Source organism: Sciurus carolinensis, chromosome 7 (assembly GCF_902686445.1).
Source record: "Sciurus carolinensis chromosome 7, mSciCar1.2, whole genome shotgun sequence".
Lineage (NCBI taxonomy): Eukaryota > Metazoa > Chordata > Mammalia > Rodentia > Sciuridae > Sciurus > Sciurus carolinensis.
In genome coordinates, this window is record NC_062219.1 from 5,888,515 (window position 1) to 5,914,515 (window position 26,001).

Genomic DNA, 26,001 nt, shown 5'->3' on the forward strand with positions numbered 1-26,001 from the left:
ACTGATTTTCACTCCTTGAATTCCAGCTTCATCTCCTGAAAGTAGTGGCCAGTTGGGTTCTGCCAGGGTGACTTTCTCCAAACAATAAGTTGAGGCTATTGTAGGCCTCACCTTGCCTGTTTGCATTCTTGGAGATCTCTGCTTGTTATAATTTGGATATGAGGTGTCCTGCAGAAGCTCCTGTTAGTGTAGAAATATTTGGAGATGTAACCTAATCAGTCCATCCTAGTTTAAATGGACTGACTAGGTGGTAACTGTAGACAGGTGGGCTATGGCTAAAGGAGATGGGTCACTGGGGGGGTGTGCCCTGAAAGAGTGCATCTTTCCCCATTCTCTCTCTTCTTCCTGACCACACTAAACTGAGTACTTTCCTCCCTGGGTCCTTCCCCCACAATGTGCTGCTTCAACTCAGGTCCAGAGCAATGAAGTCAGCTGTTTATGGACTGAGACCTCTGAAACCATGAGCCCCAAATAAACCCTCCCTCCTCCAAGTTGTTCTTGTAGGTGTTTTGGTCACAGTAACACAAAAGCTGACCAAGACACTGCCTTTTGTTGCCTGATATCTCAGAGATAAGGAGTAATGCAGCTCCTAGGGTTCTACCTCGACTGAAAATGGACTACAAATTATTTTTAAAGCTACAAATTATTTTTAAGGCATTCTCTCACTCACTAGCAAAAAAAAAAAAAAAAAAAAAAGAAGAAGAAGAGTGGAAAAGAAAAAAAAGAAATACTCAGTACTTATTCTAAAGGAAGAAGGACCAGTTTTGTTCACAACTATATTTCCTTGCCTTCTCAACTGCAAGACTTGCTTATTTTGACATTCTTTGAGATGGTTTAAAATTTTAAGTTTCAAATTCTAGATTAAGCTGCTACAATATTTGAAGGGAGTTGATAGCAAAGTAGGAAAGGATCAGAGGTGTAAATATCAGTCCAAATACAAGAACAATGAATTTTCTTCTCTTCTATAGTCTGTGTGCAGAAAGAAGACAGCTATATAGTATTATAATGAGAGTTACTATTAGATTATATTTTCTATAGAAGTCCTTGTAACTAGATCAACTCAGTATTATTGATAAGCCCATGCCTTTCAAGAAGCAGAAATCTTTTCTGTTTTTTAAAATAGTGTTGGGGACCTCAGGGGTCAAGCTGAAAGAGGCCCCCCTGGGCATTTCCACAGGCCAGGCTTGCTGGGAGGTGCAGAGGCCTGCTGCTCCATGTGTCTTTTTGCATTAAGAAAAAAGGAACTTCCTGAGAAAAAAATTGACAGTCAGTGTTGGTTAAGAGACTGAGACAAGAAAATACTTTTTGTTGGGGCAAGCTAATACATTTGAATATTTGCTACTTAGATTTCCTTGAGTTCATACATTTTAATCAGGATATCTTCAATGAAGTATTTCAAATTGAGGGATTCCATAAAGGCAAAAAAAAAAAAAAAAAAAGTATTCTCCTAGACCACCAAGTCTGTATTGAACTGTTTTTAACCACAATCACAATGTAACTAAAATATATGCAAATATAATTAGTAGATATTTTGTTGTAAAACACCTCCTTTAGTATTTGACAGGTTATAAGTGCTTTAAAAGTATCTGTTAAATGAATAAAAAAAATCTAGATAGGGAATTATTAGGTTTATAACCTTAAGTAACCCAAAACAAGCAGATTCCCAGATCACATATTTACAGCAAGCACAAATCCCCTTTCCCTCAGTGACAGTCTGTTGATAAGACATGTTCGCCATAATCACTATGTGGACTTGCTCTCCCCTGAGATTCAGCACAGCTTTGCCAACACATGCTTGCCACCACTCAAGCCTCACATCCAATTCCTGTCCCCAGGTTACTGAGCCACCTTCGTTCATACAGCACACTGTGACACGGTCAGCCTGCAGGTGTAAAGGCATATTTACAAAACCAGACTGTGCACTGTGATGTCTTAGTATCTGTAGTTTCCTGCCTCTATACTTTGGGCCCAAATAGCATTTGGCCCAAAGATGTGCTCACTCCATATGTGTGGTGAGAGGAAGGAAGGAACAAAGGAAGGAACAGGCCTGCGGGCTTCATATTTGTCAGTGAATGTGTGCCCCCTAGGCTGTGCTGGCTGGAGTGTGGGGTTCATTTACAATGCAGTCTTCCTCACGATACTTCAGAATATGCTAATGTTAAACTTCAGTCTCTAAAGTAAATGTACAAAATAAGACACTTCCTTAGAAATCACACACAGTCAATAATACATGCAGAAATTCAAAGGGTTTCACTTGCCAGGTTAACCTAGAGCTTGAGGATAGAAGATTGTGCCTAAAACAAACTACTACTACTACTACTGCCGCTGCTACTACTACCAATGAGAATAGCAATACCCCAGCCAAGAACAGCATCGTAGGGAAGTCTCTGTGGGATCTGCCAGCACTGTAGACACTGCCTGGTCTAATGCTTAGCAGGAATTTGGAGGGTGTGCTGGGCACTCTGAAGGGTCCAAAATGTGTTTAGCTGAGGTGGTTCTATCGACAAGCTGTGTGTCCCCCCACATGGCAGACATCAGAAGCTGGTCCAGGCTGAGGGGCAGCAAAGCCAAGCTACGCGGGCCAGCGGGGTGTAGCAGAGGCCCGCTAGCCCCACCACCAGCTGCTTGCCCAGAAGTAGAGAAAGACCTCATGAGGCAAACGAGAAGAAACCAGAGCGCCAGATACGGAACCACCCAAGCCATGCTTAGGGAGAGAGCAGGGTCTGGGCAAATGTGGAACAGAACACTGAGCCAGAAAAATAGTTTTTGGTTGATTAATGCTAGTTTATTGTGACCCAGGAGCTGTGGCTTGGGGAGACACAGGTGAAACATAAAACGCTGACTTAGAGTTTGCTGCATCAATTTCACCTGAGTACTTAGCAGGTCAATTAGGAGTTTTAAACACCAACTAAAAAGAAAAAACAATGTGTGGCTTTTACAGAGGTTTTGCCACAGGCAGAGCAGACTGCAGCGAACAAAGCGGAAGCTCCAGTCCCCTTATTATGTAGCTCCTCCATCTCAGGAGGCGCAGTGCCAGCCACCTCTTCTGGTCCTGAGCTAAGGCCCCTGAGCCCCAGAATATGGGTGCCATCTTTGATCCCCAAAGGAAAAACATGAGAGGGTTGCTTGTTTTTTCCTCCCAAGAAGAGTCCTGCTCTTCTCCCTGCTTTGAGGACCACAATGACCCTGGTTCACAGTCAGCTCCTTGCTGATGGTGAGGTTTAAAAGACCTGTTGTGCAGGGACAGCAAGGGAGGAAGTGCCCCAATGGCCTGTATGACCTGAGCAAGGACATGCCTATGAGTAATGAGCAGTGAGGCAAAAAGAAGTGTTTTGAAACTGTCAATTATAAAATCCAGGTTTTCATCAAACATGCTCCAGGAGAATCTGGTCATCCTTCTTGTTTTGTCATTGAAAATTACCTTCTAACAATGGTTATCTTGAAGAGAGGATCAGAGAAGGTGCAGCTAAAACATGCACTGGAAAGGTACTGGCGATCCTGTGAGCTTAATGATAATGCTATCTTCTGGATTTTATTACCTTGTGGTATTTGTCATCTCCTTCACTTCTTTTCTTATTATGAGTCAATATTAAATTTCTTACCCAATTTTATGTTCTCTTCCACTTTCCCCAACATACCTAAATATATTTCACTTTGTTTCAAGCCTTCTTTACAAGGTGTCCTTTTATAAACTGCATGAAATAAAAAGTTTATACAGGATTACTTGAAGTAGGTTTTTTTTTTTTTTTTTTTTTAACTTTCAGGTGGAGTCCTTATCTTATTAGAGTTGGGAATCAGATTTTTTACTGTAAGATGCTGTAATGCTACAGAGACTTGCTGACCTTCAAGTTTTCTCCTGTGCTTTGAGAGGTCTTCAGATGAAGTTTCCAAAGTCTCTTTGTCTTGGCTTCCCAGAGATTCAGTCTCTAAATTGTCTCCAGAATCTTCAATTCTGTCTTGAAGCATGGTACGGTTAAGCTGGGCACTCTGGGAATGACAGCTTTTACTTCATCCACAAAGTCAGTGGTGTTTTTTTTGAACCCCAAAGTCAGCACACATTTTAAGCTAATGACACGGGCGAGTGTCTCAGTGAGGCGGGGAACCTGACAGGCAGCGGCAATTCTGCTTACACTTAACTGAATCAAGGGTGAGGTAATGTTGGCAGGCTCGACTGACGACGCCCTGGAACAAGGGCAGTTCACTCCTTTCCAGGGCCCTGGTGACTTCATTAACACCAATGGCAAGCTGCTCCTGACCTGCACAGGTGTCCATCCTGACACTTGCTGGTTGACTTCCGGCCTTCTTTCTGATCCTCACTGGTATCAACATCTAGGCTGCATCCCTCTACCCTGTGCTTCTTCATAAAGGTGGGTTTTTTTCCCTATCCTCAATTTTCCGAAGTCCAGTCAATTAAAACTTCTGTTCAAGTGTCTATAATATGAACTGCATGTCCTCCCTCTCCAGGGTGCTCCAACAGGCAGCATACAGTTGTTCAACCATGTCTTTACAACCAGAGTTCTTGCCTTGTTCAAGCTTGAGGGCTGCAGGCATTCTGAAAATCAATTAACTGCTCTGCAGTCAAGGGATAGCCTAACAGGCAGTTACTTCTGTGCTCTGCAGAATCTCCTGCCAGCATCTGCATATGTCCCTCTGACTCAAGATGGCGACTCCATGGTCACTCCTTATGTTCTTTTCTAAAGAAGCGTCCCAAGATAAATAAGTTCCAGGTCCCACAAAACCCATGTCCATCTTTGGTCATAAAGAAAGAATGGACCAAGCTTGTAGTAACCTTATAGGAGTCCTGTACCTACTCCCTCCTGGCTTGACAAATGGTGGGTGGGCTACATGATTTCTAAGGACCTTTTAAATGTTAAAGTATATGAGTACTAGTTTGTACTAATTAAGTTTAATAGGCAAGCAAGACAAAGCAGATGTGTATAAACTGCTTTAAAATAATTGAGAAATGAAGATAAACATCATTTATATCACAATAGAAATGGAAAACATTACTTAATATATCAAATTGGATGTGCACATAATTTGAAACTACCTGCTCTATATAAATTAATACTACATTTTAGGGCTGGGGTTGTGACTCAGTAGTACAGCACTTGCCTAGCATGTGTGAGGCACTGGGTTTGATCCTCAGCACCACATATAAATAAATAAATAAAATATATAATATAAATAAAGAAACATATATATAATATAAATAAAGGTCTATTGATAACTACAAAATTTTAAAAAATATATTTTATAGCTAATTCTTTTCTATATTTATAGCTATTTCAGATAAATTGTAATTATATTCTTCAAATATATAGCTTTCAATACCATTAAATCTTTTAAAAAGCATATATAATTTGTATGTAATATATATACATATATAGAGAATTGATTATACATATAAATCATGTACATACACGATTGATTACAAGTAATATTACATAGGCATATATCTTTAATACTTATTAAGTTATCTTTGAGAGTCTAAAATGTTTTGATCATGGGAAACAGGTGAACACCAAGGTCAATGTAGATTCTTGATTAGGGTTGGTACCTTAGTCTGTTTAGGCTGCCATAATAAAATATAATAAATTAGTAACTTAAATAGCAGAAATTTCTGAATATTGAGTCTGAAAGGTCCAGTATTAAGAAGTGGGCAGATTCAGTGTTTGCTGAGGGCCCACTTTGTGGATCAGATGTGGTACCTTCTCACTGGGTCCTCTGGGGCCATTTTTATAAGGACCCTAATCTTATTCTGGTGGCCCCACCCTCATTTCCAAAGGTCCAGCTCCTAATACCACCACCTCGGAGGAGTTAGGAAAGTTTCCAGGGGAAACAAACATTTAGATCATGGTAGTCAGTAAACCCTGAGCCCTGCTATGTGCCTGGTGCCATGACAAATGAGTATCAGCCAAACAAAGGTGGAAAAGAGAGAGATCTTGTCTTTAAGGACCTTTAAGGCAGTAGGAGAGATATCATATGCAGTGAAAATATTACATTCTGGTGTCTGCAATAATAAAGAAAAAACGTGTAGCAAGATGCCCAAGTAGTACTAAGAGCAATTAATTCCCACACACTAAATCAGATAAATTTTATAAAGGTGTTTAAGCTTCAAAGTATTGTCTGATTACATTTTTAATCATAGACTACAAGGAAGCTAAAAAAAAGTAAAAATAAAGAAGCATAACTAAATCCAGTAGGGATGGAAAGCATTAAGCAGTTTTGAGATGGAGGATTAAACAGGCTATAGAGTAGGGCAACAGAGAAGATCCAGCTTGACAAGAGGAGAAAATGATCATCCTGCAAAGGGAACACTTTGACTTCTCCCACGCCATTATTTAACTATCACTAAAAAGAAAACAAGTAAAAAAATTGGTACACAGTGTTATCACAATGATCAAAATAAATAAAAACAACAGAAGGCATGGTGGTGCACCTGTAATCCTAGCAACTCAGGAGGCTAAGGTAGGAGAATCATAAGTTTAAGACCAACCTCAGCACTTACCCAAACTGTCTCAAAATAAAATGAAAAAGTGTTGGGTGTATCTCAGTCCTGGGTTCAATCCCTAGTATAACAACAACAACATCAACAAATATGTGTGTGTGTGTGTGTGTGTGTGTGTGTGTGTGAAAGAATATGTGTGAAAATAATTTCTTCACTACAAAGCATTGCACACATATCTATCAATTTTCCTTTGAACCATTCCTGATTTACAGATACATCTAAAAAAGGACTTCGTTACTAAAAGTACAAAATTAAATGCTTTTGGGGTATTTAAGTCAATTTTTTTCCACTGGAGTACCCCAGCTTTTTGTTCATTGCCAAGTTTACAACTGAATTGACAGTGTCATGCAGATTCCTGGACCAAGGGTTAGAGGGTTAGAGAGAGCTGAGTCCACTAAAGACAATTTATCAAAAGTTTTCCATCTATATCTATTACAAGCAGATGATGATAATATATGTGACAAAACTCATGTGGTTAGAATTCCATGATTTTAGTTGTTTTTGTTAATGAAAATTGAACATTTAATTAATGATGGGAACAGAAAAAATAATGAAATAATGAATTTTGTTATAGTTACTGTGTTTTTTTTTAAACAAAGATCTCTACCTTAATTAAGACCATGAGAGGCCATTAAAAAAAAAAAAAAAATCATGCTTTTTAGAAAATTTCCAGCAAGAAGCCAGGATTTCTCATCACCTTCATATGCAGATTTCTGAAAATGCCAAAAAATAAGATTTTTGTTTAATCAAATCAATAATCTGTAAAAATAGAGAAATATCAAGTATGTAAATTTATTTATTCTTCTGTGATATAGAAACCAACCAGAAACTAGTTGGCATTATTAATACATACATCTATTTTTAAAGTACACACACTATTTAGTTCTTGTTTTCTGTTTTGGTAATGGGAAGCAGTTTGTGCATTTTGAAAAGCAAGCTTGTTTCCTATGAGGATTCACAAAGTCCCTGGGAGAATTTTGTAAAAGTCTCCCCAAAATAGGATGTTCTCTGCTTCCCAACTGCCAAACATAAGTGAGACAGAATTCCTTCCCCTTTCTCAACAAAACCTTCTCTTACACTCCCTCTTAGCCAGCTGTCAGTCCTCTGTGGCAGAAGCCCTTGCCAGTGTTGTGCCTATTGCTTGTGGTTCCTGGTAATCCTGTTCCCAGTGGCCTTCACCCCCACAATTCCATCCACTCTTCTCTGTAAGATTGCCAATGATTTCCATGTTGCTGAATCCACTCTTCAGTCCTCAGTTTTCAGAGGCCAAGTGTCCTGTAAAACTTGACAATATTTCTATCTGCAGTTCCACCAACACCTCAAATGTAAAAGATTTAAAACTCAAATCCTGCGACTCTCAACCCTTTAACCGCCTTTACTTCTGTTTACATGTCTTTCCCATTACCAATTCTTTCCCATTCCCTGATTGTTTTTTCCCTTACAGAAATTCCTAAATCTGTCTCTCTGTATTCCCACTACCCCTTCTGGAAACCTGGCCCTCTTTCCTTTCACTATCTAGGTTTAATCCTTGCTCGGCTTCTTTTCCCTGCCCACTCCTTGTACTGTTCCTGTTTGCTGATCCCCAGATGAGGGCCCTCAGCCTGTCCACACTAGCTCCCATGCCTCCTGCTTCCTCCGCCCTTGAAATCCAAGGCTCAGTGTGAGGTGACCCTGAGGGCCATTTCATAATCAGCTCAGAGGGCTTTCCTACCGAGAATTTTTAAAATGTGTTTGCGTCCAGATTTTCCTGTTTGAAGAGTGATTTTTTTCTCATTTTTCCAAGAATATTATTTTTTCCAAGTTTTATTTTGTTCTTTGCATGGATTGTTTTAAGTTTCTTTTTGTTTGTTTGTTTGTTTGTTTGTTTCGGTATATGGGTGTGTGTGTGTGAGAGAGAGAGAGAGAGAGAGTTTCTTCAAATGTCTTGTAACCATTTATTTCCCATTAATTTTAGGTTCCTTTGATTTGCTACTGCAATTATGTTCTCAAAGCTTTAAAGCATCCAGATTTTTGTTGCTCTTAGCCCAGCATTGTGGCCAATACATACAATAATCCCAGCTACTCAGGAGGCTGTGGTAGGAGGATCAAGAGTTCAAGGCCAGTCTTGAGAACTTAATGAGATACTGTCTCAAAATAAAATGTAAAGGTCTGCAGATATAAAGGACCCCCAGGGTTCAAGCCCCAGCACCACAAAACCCAAACAAACAAACAAAAACCCCAAGTTCTGTAGCTCTAAGCCATTCTCAGTTCTTTTGGATCTATGCTTTTTTAAAACGACCCCTGTCTTGCTTTAGTGGGGCTACTGATGGACTGGAAATGAGTCCCTCTGGTTCAGTCTGTCGTGCTTACACAGAAGTCCCATTACTTTGAACAATCTGGTTTAATTCTCACTGAAAACGCTCTGCTCTACCTTTCTGACCATGCACATTCCCTTCCATCTTATCTGTCTTTGCATCAAGCCCAAAATATCATGCAAAAGCTTTCACAAATCCTTTCCACCACTGACTCACACTGAAGGTTTCTCCTCTCTATTCCCCCATAACAGTTCACACTGTGCTGCTCTGAAGGGTGATTTGTCCCTCTGTCACATTCCCTTGGGATCCAGGAGGTAGAAGGAGTTCTATTCACCTCCACCTGAGACAAGGTCTCATGCACAGTGATAGTCAAAAAAGATATTTGTCACAACAATGAATTGAAATACACGTTTTCTTGGAAATATTTTGCTGCCAGTATGTTTTGTTATTCCTTCCAAAGACATTGCTCTTTATTTTTCAAATCATTACCCACTTTATCTTACAATGATAGCAGCAGCTGAGTATGTGCTTTTCTTTTTTCCAGATTGTACACTTTGATACTGATGATTAATTTTGACATATTTAAAAAGAGGTACAAAAAGAGTACAAAAGAAATCCAGTCTCTTTGGGATTTTCCTAATAAGCCATTAGCTCTACAGGGGGTATTGCAGATTAAAACCGTATACAACACCATTGATCCTGCATTTTACTTATAAAAAAGTACTGTGACTATAAACTTCTTAACAGTAGACATTGTTCTATAGAATTAGACATGTCCTTTATATAAACCCTACAACTAAAGAAATTCCTATATTTATAAAATTAAGTCTAACGAATTTAACCATATTATAAATAAAATTATGAACATAGTCAAATGTTTGTCAATTGGCAGTCAGAGCTTTACAAGGAAATTCACTGGACTTCAGGTGGTTTATGAGTCCATAAACAGTTGCCACACTTATGATTGTTTTTCAGGTTTCTTCTTGAAACCATCAGGTCTGTTAAGCCAAAGTAGTAAGAATGATCACAGCCTTTCTTAGACACTCCTGAAAAGTGCCCCGCAGATGATCATGAAGTACAAAAGATGAGGAAACATAACTAATGAAATGGAAAAAGAAAAATATATTGTATATGGCTCAAAAGACTGCATCAAATTTGTACATCTCAGCCGAAAGTCAATTTGGGAGAAAACCAGAGAAGTTCAGGAACTTACCAGTTAAGGATTGTGAACAATGTAAAATGTCCCATGACGGCTGCCATAGGCTCAGTTGGAGTGGCAAATAGAGGGATGAGCTTGAAATCTGGGCAGTGGTGCCAAGGAATACCAAGCCTGACTATGAACACACTTTAGTAGATGCCAAGTGAAATCAAACTATCTCAGAAAACGACACTTGGTGCAGTATGGAATAGTGAAGAGCAAAAATATTTTTGAAGTTTGAAAGAATTGCATCCATGGAATGCAAGGCTCAAACCCTTAGCAGCAGTGCTTCAGAATTTCTCCATAGGAAATACAGAGACAACCTAAGTGGAAAGGGCATTGATTGATTTGCCTCAAAACTGTATAGGTATTTCATGTATTTGTGATAGTCTTGGAGTAGTTAATAGAATTATAAGGGGACCATAAAACTGCTATAAGCTTATCACATTGATCTGAGGGTCCTTAAGTAAATAAAAGAATAACACCTGAGAAATCCAAAAGACCTAATGCCACTCTAATATAACCAACAGGAATCAATCACAATGATATCATTATCTACAATTTTCTTGACATATAAAATATAACACTTGTATAGTGTTATTTTGGGATCAAAAAACAAGTCTTCTAATAGGTTGTTTTAAACCCATTTTCAAGTAGGATAATGTTTGGCCCATATATACCTACTTTACTGAATGATTCCCATAAAATTCAGATATTCAGAATTAAAGTGAAGAATGCTTTAACAATTATCAGTTATATACATGTTATGACAATATTTATGTATTAGATGCTTTCTTCCTACCAGCTGCCTTATCAGTATCCTCTGAATTGTCTTGGCACCTCCTTCAGAGTAGAAAGTACTATCCTCACAGAAAAGGCACAGAGACAACAGAAGACCAGCTAGTCCCAGCTACAACACACATGGGTCTTGGGCAAGCAATGTAACCTAGCAGTGTAATCTAGCATGGAAATCAGGAATAATAACATTTACCTCTAGTCTAAGAGTAATAGTCAGGACAAGTTAGGTCTCAGAGTAGTAAGAAACTACCTCAAAGTTCCCAGAAGCAGAACAAATCAAAGGATAAAGGCTTATTGTTTCACAGAGGAAAAGTCAGTTGTGTCCAGAGCCTCTTCTTTAGAGGACCTTGATCTACTGAGAGGACTTAAACTGAAGATGTGAGACCACAGTATAGTCTACCCTGGCCTCCAGGGAGGATCTCCCATGTACTGCTCTGATGTTTGTGATGTGACCTCAGGCCTCCTCCAGGAAACTGCCTCCACAAATACCATGGCAGTGAAACACAGCCTGCCGGTTAGTATTGGACTAAGACATAAAAAATGGACAGTGCAAGGAAGTATCATAAAGTTAATTTTAAAAAAGTATGGAGAAAGGGTCAATAACAGTCATGAAAAGTGGTCAAGAGAAGCTTCCTGTAGAAATCGAAGTCTGAGCTCACTTCTGAGTTAAAAATCCCCAAATAAAGTTCAACTTAAAGTGAGTAATGTCAATCAAATATGTGTGTTGTAGTTAGAAACTATGCTTAAGAAAGCAAGAAAGATTCAAAGGTATTTTAAAGAAAACAGAAAATACTACTAGTATTTCAAAATTCGGTGAAACAAAATCCACATAAACTTTCATAATTGATTTTCTCAACTTAGTCTTTCTAGGTTAAAATAGAATCACTGACATAGGAATAAAACTGAAGAAACAGATGTTGTGATATTTAAAAAATTAAAAGTACGGAAAAGAAGAATGAGGTGCTAACAGATACTAAGTCACAGAAAAATGTAAGGGATATAAGACCTCAATTAAAAAGGTTACAATTTTCCAAATCACCCAGATGCAAGATACCATCTTTCCAATGTATTCCAAAAACAACAAGTAATAAGAAACTTAGGGTTTGGATACAAGGTGTCCCCCAAGCGCTCATGAGTGAGACAATGCAGGAATGTTCAAAGATGAAAGGATCAGAAGAATTAGAACCTAATCAGCTGCCTAATCCACTTAATGGATTAATAATTTGAAAGTACTACTAGACAGCATTGTGACAACGGGCAGGTAGGTGTGGCTGGAGGAGGTAGGTCACTGGGGCACGACCTTGGGGATGATACCTTTTCCCTGATCCCCCACCCCCCGCTTTCCCACTTTCTTTGCTACACCCTTCTGCCATGTTGTTCTGCCTCCCCTTGGGCCCAGAGCTATGGAGTCCACTGACAATGAACTGAACCTCTGAAACTATGAATCAAAATAATCTTTTCCTCCTCTAAGTTGTTCTTGTCAGGTCTTTGGTCACAGTGATGCAAAGCTGACTAAAACAGAAATCAAAGTCTGGAGATCAAAGCATAACTAGTTACTGAAAATGACTCAGAGAAAGTTATAAAAATACTCAGAGAAAAAAGGTGGACCATCAGAAAATGAACAATAATTAGTCTAACAGCAGACTTCTTAACAAGAGAAACTAAAAGGCTGTTGAATAGTATCCTTTGAAGTACTGAGAGATCACACCTTGTATCCTATAATATATATATACAGAAAACTTATTTTCAGAAATACCACTAAAATGAAAACATTTATGAGGACACATTGTTATGGTGTGGATGTGATGTGTCCCTCAAAAGCTCATGTGTGAGACACTCAAAAATATGCAGAAGTTAACGATTGAGTATGAGAGCCTTAACCCAATCAGTGAATGAATTCCCTTTTGGGGATTAACTGAGTAGTAACTGAGGAGGGTAGGGCATGGCAGGAGGTGGGTCACTGGGGGCATACCTTTGGGGATATATACTTTGCATCTGGTGAGTGGAGTCCGTCTCTTGCATCTGGTGAGTGGAGTCCGTTTCTTGAGCTGCTCCCCTCCACCACATTCTTCTGCCATGATGTCCTGCATCAAGCCCCAAGGAATGGAACCGGCTCTGTGTGGACTGAGACCTCTGAAACCATGAGCCCCAAAATAAACTTTTCCTCCTCTAAAATTGTTCTTGTCAGGTCTTAGTCACAGCACAGACAAAGCTGACTAAAACACATATACAGTGACTTGATCATCAAGAGACCCTTGTAGAAGTGTAAAGAACACTCACAAGAAGGAAGAGAGTTTCTAAAGGATGAGATGCAATAAAGAATGCTGAGTAAAGACCAGGCTGAGCAATATGATAACCAAACACCTACTTAAAACAGCAAACATATGTCTAATCTGTGATTTTAAAAAGGGAGAGAACTAAAACACTGGAAAAGAACAGAGGTAAGTCAGTAGAATATGATCACAGTATTCTAACACTACCTATACACTAAGGGAAAGAAGGGAAAATAGTTTAATTTATATGTTACTAAGGAAAATAAGTAAGGTAAAAGTTAAAGGACAATAACTAAAAGAATAGAAATAATATTTTCCCAAGGGATATATTAAGTAAAAAATAATCAGTTAAAATAACAATAACAAGAAAATGGTCATAGAACAAGAAAAATAAATTCTTAAGTAATAAGGTAGAAATAAATCTAATGTATCAATGATCACAATAAATGTAATAGGTTAAATTCTCCCCAAATTGTCAGAAGGAGTAAATTTTAAAATCTCAGCTTATTTGATCTGAGGGAGAAATAAAACAAAAACTAAGGATCTGAAAATATTAAGTAAAAGATGAAAAAAAAATCCAGGAAAACATAAATAGAAGAAAGTTGGAATACTACATCAAATAATTAGACTTCAAGGAAAAAGAAAAACACATTTTATACTTTTAAAAAATGTCTGATGCATAACAATCACAGGTTTTGATCACCAGGAAGGTATGATTATTCTAAACTTTATGTACTGAATGAAATCTTAGTTGAATATATATAATTCAAAATACAAAACAACTGAAAGACCTAAGCAAATCTATCATCATATGAGGAAACATTAGCTCAGCTCTCTCCTTCACTGGTAAGTCAAGCAGATAAGCAGAAATCCCTCAAATGAACAAATTCAAAATATTTATATACATATAAAATATAGAGCCACTTAAATAATCCAATAACATTTTCACTTAGTATACCTGAAATCTTTATGAAAATCTCTCATATATTAGACCATAAAATATGTCTCTATAATATCACAGAAACCCTGTGATTTTTCTCATGTTGCAATTAAGTTAAAGTTAAAGAGAACTTCACTTAACTACACTTAACAATCATTGCATCTTAAAACAATACTTAGATGAAAAAATAAATCATAATGGGAATTCAGAAATTCTGCAAATGAACACCAAAGAAATACTATAGGAAAAGTGTCTGAGAGTCAGTCCTTCGAGAGATTTTGTGTGTGTATGTGTTTGTGTGTGTGTGTGTGTGTGTGTGTGTGTGTGTTGCTGGGATTGAATGTAGGTCTTCCTAAATTCTAGAGAAACATTCTATTAGAATAGAGTCTTGCTAAGTTTTTCCAGGTTGACCTAAAACATGATCCTCCTGACTTTGCCTACAAGTCTCTGGAGACGTCACCATGCCAGGCTTTTAGAGGGGATTTTATAACTCCAAACAAATATTTAGAAAAGAAAAACTAAATATCAATGAGCTAAATGCTCAACTTATGTTTGAAAAAGAACAGAATAAAATCAAAGAAGTGAGAAATAAGACACAGATGTGTCTGAAATAGAATATAAAGATGAATAAAACTAATAAATTCAAAAAGTAAAGTTTCATAAATTTAAATATGTTATTAACAAAAACTGGTTAATGAAGTTCACTGATATTTTTAGATTAATTTTAAAAAGCAAAAAGAAGATTAAAATAACAATAAAAATGAAAGGAGGACCATAATCATAGATAGATCAAAATTAAAAATATCAATACATAAGTATTTTTATACCAATAAATTAAAAATCTCAGATGAATAGAAAATTGATAGAAAAATATAGCTTAGAAAACTGATTTAAGAAGAAATACCATAATTCATACAAGTAATTTTAGAAAACAGTGTGGAATTTCCTTTAAAAAACTAAAAGTTTGATTTAATTCCAATTCTGGTATATGCACAAGTGAATCATACTCAGTACATCAGAGACGTCTCACTCCTGTGTTCTTTGAAGCATTGCTCACAAGACTGAGATGTGGAGACCAAGCAAGTGCACACCCGCAGATGTATAGATAAGAAAGTGTGGAAAGATGCACAAGTTCTTCCAGAACACTACGGAGCCTGGCCAAAGGAGAGTGAACCCAGAGGACATTCTGATAAATAAAAAATAAAAATAAATAAAAAATAAAAGCCAGGCACAGAAGAAGAAATTCCATGTGATTTTACGTGGAACCCAAAGAAGCTCAACTCATGGAAGTAGAGAGTAGACTGGTGAATGTGGATTGGGAAGGGTGGAGCTCTTGGTCAACAGGGTGCAGAGTTTCTGTAGAAAGGAGGAACAGGTTCTGATGCTCTCTTGCTCAGCACAGCGAGTGGAATTAACAATAACATATATTTTAAAATAGCTGAAACCTACCTCAAAAAATGATCAATATCTGAAGTGGTTAATTAGCCTGATTTAAATTATTCCACAACATATACATGTATTGAAACATTCCATTAAACTCCAGAAATACATACAATTATTACTTGGCAATTAAAAATTTTAAAAAGCTTAAAAAGAATACCCAGATCAAATACCCTTCCAGAATTGAAGAATTGGTTATATTAAACTTTAAATAGTTAACAAATACTTAATAAGGAAATGTCCCAAAAATGTTCCAGGCATGTTCTACAAAATTTTGTGAGAAAAGATTACTTGAATCTTACACAAGTTCTTCCAGAAAGGAAAATCCTGGGATGCTCTTCAATTAAAATATCAGTCAAAAAAGCAGTGGGGGGACATCAGGAAGGAAAATAATAAGCCAATCTCATGAGCAAAGATTAAAAAGGGATCATGCATGTTAATTAAAAATAAAATATAAAACATGAAGAATAATGCTGTACATTTATATCTCAGAAGCTGGGCTGACCTAGGAGAGAAAGGTGAGCAGTCACATGTCAGCTTAGGTGGTCAAAGCAACAAGTTGAGAACAGAGAGTGAAGGCTTTAACTACTGACTTTAATGACATAAACCAGAAGTGAAAACCAAAGAAACATCTGATTTTGCCTGTTCCATTTTCCTGCATGGAATGGGCACAGGTCAAGGGTCAGATGGATCAGCCAGTTGGGGTTAGTTTCATGGTTGAGGGAGGCCTAAATGAAGGGCTCACAAGTCTCATGGACACTGGGGTGTGGTGGGAGGGGAGAGGAAGAGAGAAAAACTAGGAGTGAAGTACTAGGTACTGAGTCAGGACCAAGAAAAATACATTCCAGGATTTCCCCCCCTCCCTAGATAAGAAGCCCTTAGGGAAGAGCCTGAAATTCCTCCTGGAAAGGCTGACTGATAAAAAATAAGTAGACAAAATCGAACGGCCTCTTAGCCCTGTTGGGCCAAAGGGGTCTAATATTTAGCTAGGTAAATCAGTTGGTAGGTAGGAAGGAAAGGAGATAGAGAATAGATTAGTGGGTTATAGAGGATGGATGGATAGTCGAAGAAAGATCAATGGGTAGATGATCTGTATTATCGGTAGGTAGAAAACTGTGTGTATATATAAATATAAATGTAAAAGTTTAGGCTCCTAAGTCTTCAGCCTTTCATTTATATCTGTTCTTATTTGTATTTTAAGTATTAATTTATATTTAAACATAAAACTCTCAGATATGAAGGAGATAATATAAGCATAGTCCATTCAAATATAGTACAATTAGTTTTAAGGGTAGCTGATATTTAATACATAAGAATTTGCTATGAACCAGTAAAATGACTGCTTAATTTAGTGTTCTATCTCTGAACCTGCAAAGGGTAATTTAAGGATAACCCTAACTTTTTGCTAGAGTAGACTACAAAGCAAATATTTCAACATTTCTACTTACAGACTGTCAAATCTCAAATTTGAGTCTAATGAATTAACCTATTATAAAGAATTTATGCTTGAGCATTGACTCAGTTATAAGAAAATATTAAAAGAATGTTAGAAAATTCAGATTATTTCATCTATAACATAATTATTAGAACACTAATTATTATGATGAAATTAATAAAGCCAGTGATATGAAGCACCCCTTTTAAAAATAATACCCAAGGTTTCCAAATAGACACTTGGAGAGTTTACTAGCATTTCAAGAGGATAGTAGAATTTAGAAAATACTCTGCAGGACTTGTTCACATATCCATCATCAGCTGAGAATTAGGAGGAGGACGACTCAGGAGTGAGACAGCAACAAGCAACTGTTATTTAGAAATGAAGATAAAACAACACCATACGTCTAATAAGACATCAGAAGGAAATTCATTATTTAAGTCCTTACAGCAAAGTTCTGGTGCACATTTAAAAGAAATAGCTAAATCCTGACAATACCATCTACCTAGGTATAACAGGGAGTCAAGTTAATTCACAATTATTAGCTTATCAACAGTTGGAATACTACAATACTCATTTTCAGAGAACAGAGCACATGAATATCATTAAACTCTACTATAATTCTAAGTAGTATTCAAAAAGGGTTGTGACTTTATGGTATGAAATAGTCCTTGACATTAATAATTCTTAAGCACTTTCTTTTATCATTTTGCTGATGTATGTTCTATTTTAAAATCAGAAGGATAATGGATGTGCTTCCTACACTGTAAATTAGGTTTTATATCAGAGCCTTGTCAGCGCTGTGACAGGTGACCTGAAAGTGGTCTTGCCGCCACAGCCTCTTTCCCACTGCTTCTCAAGGAGAGAGGGTCAGTCTTAAGGAAAGTGCAAGAGAGTGCTGAGTCCCTCAGGAAACATCTTAGGACCATAACAACATTTACTGCAAGCCATAATCATTTTATGTTCTCTCTAACAGCTTAAAAGCAGAGCTATACTTTGCTGTCACATGTATTTTTATTAATCAAGGGCATTTAAAGTTTGAATGGATATTGTAAATTTAAAAGTCTGGGTACTTCTGATTTGTGTGAAGCAAGTCCTAAAATTCAGAAAAATAGAGTTCCTGTCAGGATCATTAATTGGTTTCATGAAAACAGAAGCTACATGTACCTTAGTGAATGTTTTTAGTTAAATGTATTCTTAAATGTGATTAAAAAGAAAACCTGGCCCATCTAGTGTAATTACAGAGATAAAATAGAGCACATACATGGTAAACTAGTATAAATACTTAACATCAGAACATAAATCAAAGTTACATTTTGCTGTAAAACAATATTACAATTGAATCCATAGAGTTTCTATTGGAATGAAAAAGATCATGTTTGAAAAATGCAAAACTAATCTGCCTCCTGAATTGATTACTCACTGCTCTATGTGTAGAATTGATTTTAAAATCTGATATCTTTAGCATGTCACAAGATACAAATAACCCCTGCTCTCATAATATAAAGTAGTAATCAAGATGAAAAAAATCATGAAGTCAACCTCCACAGGTAATTGCATACTAAGTGTTATGACCAAGAAATACATAGCTTTTAAGTCTTTTGAAAAAAGTTCTTATATTTATGACCTTTTGAGCTAGAAGTTATATGTAAACACTGTAAAGAAAAGGAATCCCAGGTCTCTCTTGACCCCTACTCCTTAACTCCCCACCCCAGAAAATAAAAGCTATCCACAAGGTTCTCAGCAAGGTCAAGGCCCTAAGTGACCCAAAACAAATGAGCTTTCTGGCCTCAGTTCTCAATGTTTCCACAGAAGGGACACCATGCTCTATATAACCTGGCAGTCCTCACTGTTTTCTTGGCTCAGAGTAAGAGGATTCCATTCTCAATTAGCGAAGTCCTTGAAATAGCACATCAGCTCTGACGCTCCCGCTCAGAATTCTCAATGTCTCCATGTTCCCTCTGCCACCTTGATAAAGCCTCACTAGATTGACTGACTCACTCAGCACTTAGAGAACCTACTAACTGCCAGTTAATGTCTTTCAGGACAGTGTTGTGACAATGAATGTAAAATCCAAGCTCCCTGACCACACAGATCTTCGTGCTAGGTCTGTTTGTTTTCTTGTATCTTTAATGACCCTGTATGTAAATTTAGTATTAACCTTTTGAAATTTCCCTAATTGAATATTTTATTTCAGAAAATTCACTTAACACTTGTGATTCAATTTCTCCATCTGTAAAATTAGAAATATTATTACCTAAAATATAGGATGGTGATATTAAAAGAGATAAATAACTAGCTTATACTTGGTACAGATATCAGAGTGGAGTGAAACATTCAAATCCAAAACTTCTTATGCTTTCTAAAGAGAATAAAATGCTTCACATTGGCAGGAAAAAAAATCTTAATCCTGCTTTATCTATTTAAAGAGTATTACAGTTAAGAGGAAAAGGAAAAGCAGGTTTTAAAACTTTTGCCAGCTCCTCTAGGTTGCTAAAGTCATGCAACACTTTGTTTAGCACTGCCAAGAAAGAACTCATTTGGATAAGCAGAGGTGAACCCAGGGACAAGGCGGAGAGGGAAGCTAAATGGTGTGCTTGGGTTAAACTGAGGAACTGGGGATTGGAGGGGCATGTGTGAGGAAGAGGATGAACCACAGCAAAGCAGGGAGCGTGAAGGCACCAGTCGTAGTGGGCACGCTGGACCCTGTGCAGAAGGGGGTCAGCAAGAAAGCTGCAGCACTTCACTCTTATTTCCTCACGCCCATTCTTACCTCTGACACATGGGCACCACTAGCAAATGCTGCCAGCTCACAATCTACTTTGACTTGGCTCATATTTCCAGTCTCCACTGTGACCACACTCCCTTGAGTCACCATCTCTTCTTGCCTCAGTCACTACAAAATCCTCCTAACTGGACTCCCAGCCTCTACCAGGGAGTACTAAGGTGTATTCTGGACACAGTGTCCAGAGTAATTCTTTCACCATGTCACTGTGTTTATAACCTTCAATAACCCATCACACCCAGGGAAAAGTCAAAGTCCTTTCAGAGGACAATAGGGTCCTTCACTTTCTAACTCCCACTCCCTCGAGTCAGTTCCTACCGTTTCCACTCTCTTCCTGGCCCACCTCCTCCAGCCACTCTGACCTCTGTGCGCCTCCTCCGTCATATCAACCATCACCTACCTCCATCAGCATGGCACATAAAATAAAATTTTAAAAAACCTCTTGTTTTGTTCACAAGACTCTCAATATCCTGGTCCTTTCCTGTTGTCTGAGCCCTGTTCCTGCCTCTGATTACCTTCTGCATCCCGATCTCCCTCTATTCCCCTCACAATGTTCCCTGAACATCCCACGCTCATTTCTACCTCTGGATGTGTGGTCTTGTTCATTGTTCTGCTGAAACTCCATTTCACTGGCCACTCCCCTTTGCTGACCACCACAGTGTCACATCAATGTGAAAAGAAGTGATGAAGATAATGCCTTGCTTGTGGTGGTCCACTGGCGCCTCAGGCGTGCTGTGGCTGAGAGCACACCTCCATAGCCATCTCGGATGGACTGTTCAGGGAGAATGCACTATTCTTCCTCAGAGGCATCTGGGAGTTATGTTCCCAACCTGGAGCAGGCAGGGAGAAGCCAATGACTGATTACTGCAAGGTACAGGAAGAGGGCTCCTATCTAAGAGCCTCCTTCCTCTGGCTGAAATCAGGATTGCTATTTTGGTACAGTCTCTTCATGGCCCCAGGTGTGACTTGACCACACTTGAAGCCACATCCTTGCTTAGCCATTCCCCTGCCCTCTTCTCCTTCACTGTCTCCATTCACAAATGACTTGCCCGGATTCTAATACTGGGAACAACTGCCAAGACATAAGTATCTGAAGATTTATTTTCAAGAAAAAGTCCTAATACTTGACTTTTAGAACAGTGTGTTAAATACAAATACTATTTCTGTATTTACATTACTATAGGTAAAAATAACTCATACTTAATCACGTATTCTGTTGAGTGATTTATCAGAAATGCTAGTCATATAGGATAGATACCAAGCATGTTATATTTGTAAGATCATCTCAATAGCTAGAAAATTATAAAGTAATCATCTATTTAAGATATAAATTTAAGCAAATTGGAAATAGAAAAAGATTACATCAAATTGATTAAGGTAATCTACTGTAAAACCATAACAAATATTTTATTGAAGACTCTTTCTAGAACTAGGAAGAAGACAGTGATACTCACTATTGCTACGTATATTCAACAATGAACTGGGGACAAGACAATTCAGTAAGACAAGAAAAATGTTATATGAATTGGAAAAGAAGAAATAAAATTTTTATTCACATATGATAACTTCAACACATACTTAAATAAAATTAATAGGTAAGTTTCACAGGTCAAGTCTCCAGGATTTAAAAAAAAAAAACAAAAAAAAACTGTATATGTAAAAAAAAAAAAAAAAAAAAAACCCTCAAAAACCATACCACTTACATTGGCATACAAAGGTACTAAGGAATAAATATCAAGAAATCGATCTCAGACTTCTATTGAGAATATTATAAAACCTTATGGAGAGATATAAAAGGAGACCTAAGTAAGTAGAGCAATATATCATGTTCATAAAATCAAAGGTCCAATATAATAAAGATGTCAACTGTTACCATTTATATATACATAATACAATTCTAATCAAAATTAAAACACTTTTACTGCCCTGTAACTTGACAAATTCTATGTGGAAATTTAAAGGGTCAGGGTCACTTCTAATGAACAAATACATTGGAGAAGTTCGTATTCCAGATAGCAGCATTCAACATAAAATAACATAAAATAAATAACAATAAGCAAGACAAATAGTATTGCAGGAATAGAAAAGCAGAGATTCCACAGAGAATAATGAGTTCAGAAACAAACTGAAACAAATATGAAGACTTAAACCGACTGTTCCTTTCTACTATTTTTCTAGTAAAGGCTGTATGGTGAAGTGACAGGGACATGGTGTTTCCCAAACATGGTGCTGGGGCAGCAATACATACAAACTAACAGAATGAAGGGTGTTCGCTAATTTACAGCTTATTAAGAGTTAACTCCAGGTAGATCAGAGGCTGTATGTGAAAAGTAAGTGTGTTTTATAGCCTCAGGATAGAGAATTATTTCTTAAACCAAAAAGTACTAACCAGGAAGGAAAAGATTGATAAATTTGCCATTAAAATTAATAAGTTCTATAAGAAGACTCTACTGAGTGAAAACCCAAGCAACAGAGGAGGCTATCTTTTTAAAAAATTCCAAAAAAAAAAAGATCTCTAGTAAATAAAGAGTTCTCATAAATTAGTAATTAAAAAAACAGGTTCCTATATTTTTTGACCATTTATATTTCTTCTTGGAAATGCTTGTTCAGTTCCTTTGCCCATTGATTGATTGGATTATTTGGGAGTTTTTGGTGTTAAGTTTTTTGAGTTCTTTGTATATCCTGGAGATTAATATTCTATCTGAGATGCAGGTTTTAAAGATTTAAAAATGTCCAACGTCTCTAGTAATTTGAGAAAAGTAAATTAAAACTACATTGAGATTCCATCTCACTCCAGTCAGAATGGCAACGGTAAAGAATACAAGTGACAATAAATGTTGGTCAGGCCATGGGGAGAAAGGTACTCCCATACATTACTGGTGGGATGGTAAATTGGTGAAGACACTATAGAAAGAAGTATGGAGATTCCTTAGAAAACTCGGAATGGAACCAACATTTGATCCAGTTATCCCACTCCTGGGTCTATACCCAAAGGACTTAAAATCAGCATAGTACAGTGATGTAGCTACTTCAATGTTTATAGCAGCTCAATTCACAATAGCCAAGCTATGGAACTAACCTAGGTGTCCTTCAACAGATGAATGGATAAAGAAAATGTGTATATATACAAAATGGATTATTACTCAACCATAAAGAAGAATGAAATTATGGCATTTGCCAGTAAATGGATGGAACTGGAAAATGTCATGCTAAGTGAAACAAGCCAGTCCCAAAAAACCCAAAGACTGAATATTCTCTCTGATATGTGGATGTTAACCCACAACAAGGGAGGGGAAAAATAGAAGTTTATTAGATTAAACAAAGGGGAACGAAGGGAAGTGAGGAGCAGGGGAATAGGAAAGACAGTAGAATGCATCAGACATAACTTTCCTATCTTGTATTTCAATACATGACCAGGGTAATTCTGCATCATGTACAACCACAAGAATAGGATCCTAATTAGAATAAGTCATACTTCATGTATGTATAATATGCCAAAATACATTCTATGGTCATGTATATCTAAAAAGAACAACAAAAAAGGTTCCTAAAAGAAAACTGGGCAGAGAGTATAATGGAAACTCCACAAAGGAGAAAGTTAAATGTCCAGCAGACAAATGAAGAGCTGCTTAACCTGATTTTGAATCAGATAAAGGCAAAATAAGGCTATAACACCATACTTATGTATAGTTCTCATATTTACTCAAATAAAAACTTCAGCATCAACAAATGTATACGTACATTTTTGCTTAAAATTCATAAACTATTTCTGTAAAAGATACAAATATTTGATTGCCTCTGTAAAGGAACAATGAATATAGGGACTTCTCAGTGTATGCCCTCTGACTTTTTAATCACCTATTTATTACCCATTCAAATACAACAACAGAGAGTGTACAATCTAGTACATGTATCGAGACATCTCCCCTCTGCTTCATTAATTCATTAAAACAAACTGTGTTACCAGTGTGAATGGTATGTAAAAATGGCTGCATATTTTTTGCTTATGTCCCAGTTCTTAAAAGACACCTGAGAACAATGTATTTATCCCTGAACAAAATGTTCTCAGTAGTTTCAAACCCTTTCAGAAGTATATGATGGCAGAGTGACACTAGCAAGATGGTGGAATAGGAGTTCTTTGGATTCACTCCCCCAACCAGGAATCCACCTACAACTTTCCACAGGAAGAATACCAGCATGAACATCCTGGAACTCAAGAGTGAGGCTGAGACATCTCTGTACTGCACAGCTGAGAGAAGCTGAGATCAAAAGGTGAGAGAAAGAGCTCTTTGCACTTTCCCCACAACCAAGCTGACACCACACAAAGAATTCCTGCACCCACAGTTTCTTTAGTGGCATAAGTGAGTTGGAGGCAGAATTTCTTCCCCACCATTCTGTTGCACAAGAGGCTCAGTGCTTTCTTGTCACCTGGGAAACACTGGGATTGCTAGCAGGGCCAAACCACCTGAGGTCTGTTAGGAAAAATGGAGCATACAGTTGGCAGTGACTGCAAGGCAAACATTGGTGCTGCTGTGCATTCCAGGCAGTGGAACTGCCACCAGAGAAACTAGCACACACTGCAGGAAACAGGGCCCCTGGGTCTCAAAGGCATGGATTCCTAGCCAGCTTCTGCACACAAATTCAGTGCTCTAGTGAAGTCTTCTCCAGGTGGAGAAGCCATTGTAGCAAGCAATTATGCATAGAAGGAGCATCTGGATTTTAACAGCTCTAGCAGTGGAGAGGTGATCTCAAAGTTCTAGTGCTTCCAGCAAGTCTTCTTCAGACACGGGAGAAACTGCAGGTCCATGATGGCCCAGAAAGGCCAAACCTTAGTGGTGGAGAGGTGATCCAAGGGCTCAGGATGTGGCTCAGGAGTAGGACCCTCGCCAGGCATGTGTGAGGCCCTAGGTTTAATCACTAGTACCTGGGGGGAAAATAAGAGAGTGAAGAGGGATCCTACTAAGTCCCGGGGTTCTCACTGTTTTCCCAGCCACCAGGCACCTGCAGGTTAGCAATGACCCACAGAGAAAGCATCTGACTCTGCTCAACCCCAACTACAGAGTAGTGACCCAACCAAACCTTAGTGCTCTGCTTAAGCCTACCAAAGGCCAGTAGTCAAGTCCAGGTCCACACGTATCTGTAGAGCACAGCCTATAGACTGGCCTCCCAGGTGGCCAAGCAGGAAGCCAGGAGACCTCATTCAGTGTCAGAGACCACCATATGACCCTGTCAACTACAAATTTTTAACAATACTGTGAGCGAGGAAAGACAACCTGCAATCCAGATCAACAGAGATGATCACAGAGCCTAGCCAGCACTAACCATGGAGCACTGCCACCTGACTTCAGAGAACAGGAAAAGACCCAGAGAACTTGACACAAAGGTCTGTCTTTCCAAGCAGAGTACGGTGGCACACACCTGTAATCCCAGCAGCTGGAGAGGCTGAGGCAGAAGGACCTCGAGTTCAAAGAGAGCCTCAACAAAAGCAAGGTGTTAAGCAACTCAGTGAGACCCTGTCTCTAAACAAAATACAAAAAGTAGAACTGGGGATGTGGCTCAGTGGTTGAGTGCCCTTGAGTTCAATCCCCGGTAACCTCCCCCCACCCACCAAAAACGTCTGTCTTTCCTGTGTTTCTACCAGCTGACTATCTAGAGTCTTAGGTTGTACTAAAGAGTTTAGGTCTATCACCACCAAAAAGATCTGCAAAGGACAGAAGTGGTCATCTCCTTAAATGTAGAGATAACAATGTAAGGACACAGGGTGATAAAAAATCAGGGAAATATAACACCACCAAAATAAACTAAAAATGCTTCAGTATTGGATCCAGAAGAAACTGAGATATACAAGATAAATGACAAATAAGAAATATTCTCTTAATGAGTATAATAAAACTACAAAAATATAGATAGAAAATTAAAGAAAAATTGGGAAATAAATCATGGACAGAATGAAAAGTTTGATAAATAAAAACAATAAAAATCTTTAAGGACATAATAACTGAAATGAAAATTCAATAGGAATTTGATCAGTAGTAGACTTGATCGAGAAAAAGAAAATAATGCACCCAAAGACAGGACATATGAAATTATCCAACCAGAGGAAAAAAGAATAGGAATGAAAAAAGACTGTAGAAGGATTATGGAAATTGTGAGACATAATTAAGCAAAACCACCTTCACATAATAGTAGAACCTAAAGGAGAAGAAAGACAAAGGCCTAGGAAGCATAATTTAAGGAAATAAAGGCTAAAATTTTCCCCAACCTGGGGAAGTATGACAATATTTGGTACAGAAATCTCAATCCAGAGGAGTTCACCAAGACACATAA

The 26,001-nt window shown here is 37.8% G+C and overlaps 1 protein-coding gene and 1 pseudogene across 1 annotated transcript in view; both read right to left on the reverse strand.

Annotated features, from left to right (window-relative positions):
• The window catches only part of Pacrg (parkin coregulated), a 484,898-nt gene that overhangs the window by 428,577 nt on the left and 30,320 nt on the right, over positions 1-26,001 (reverse strand). The gene's annotated exons all lie outside the window — the stretch shown is intronic.
• Positions 3,754-12,879, reverse strand: LOC124988404 (ribonuclease P protein subunit p38-like; annotated as a pseudogene).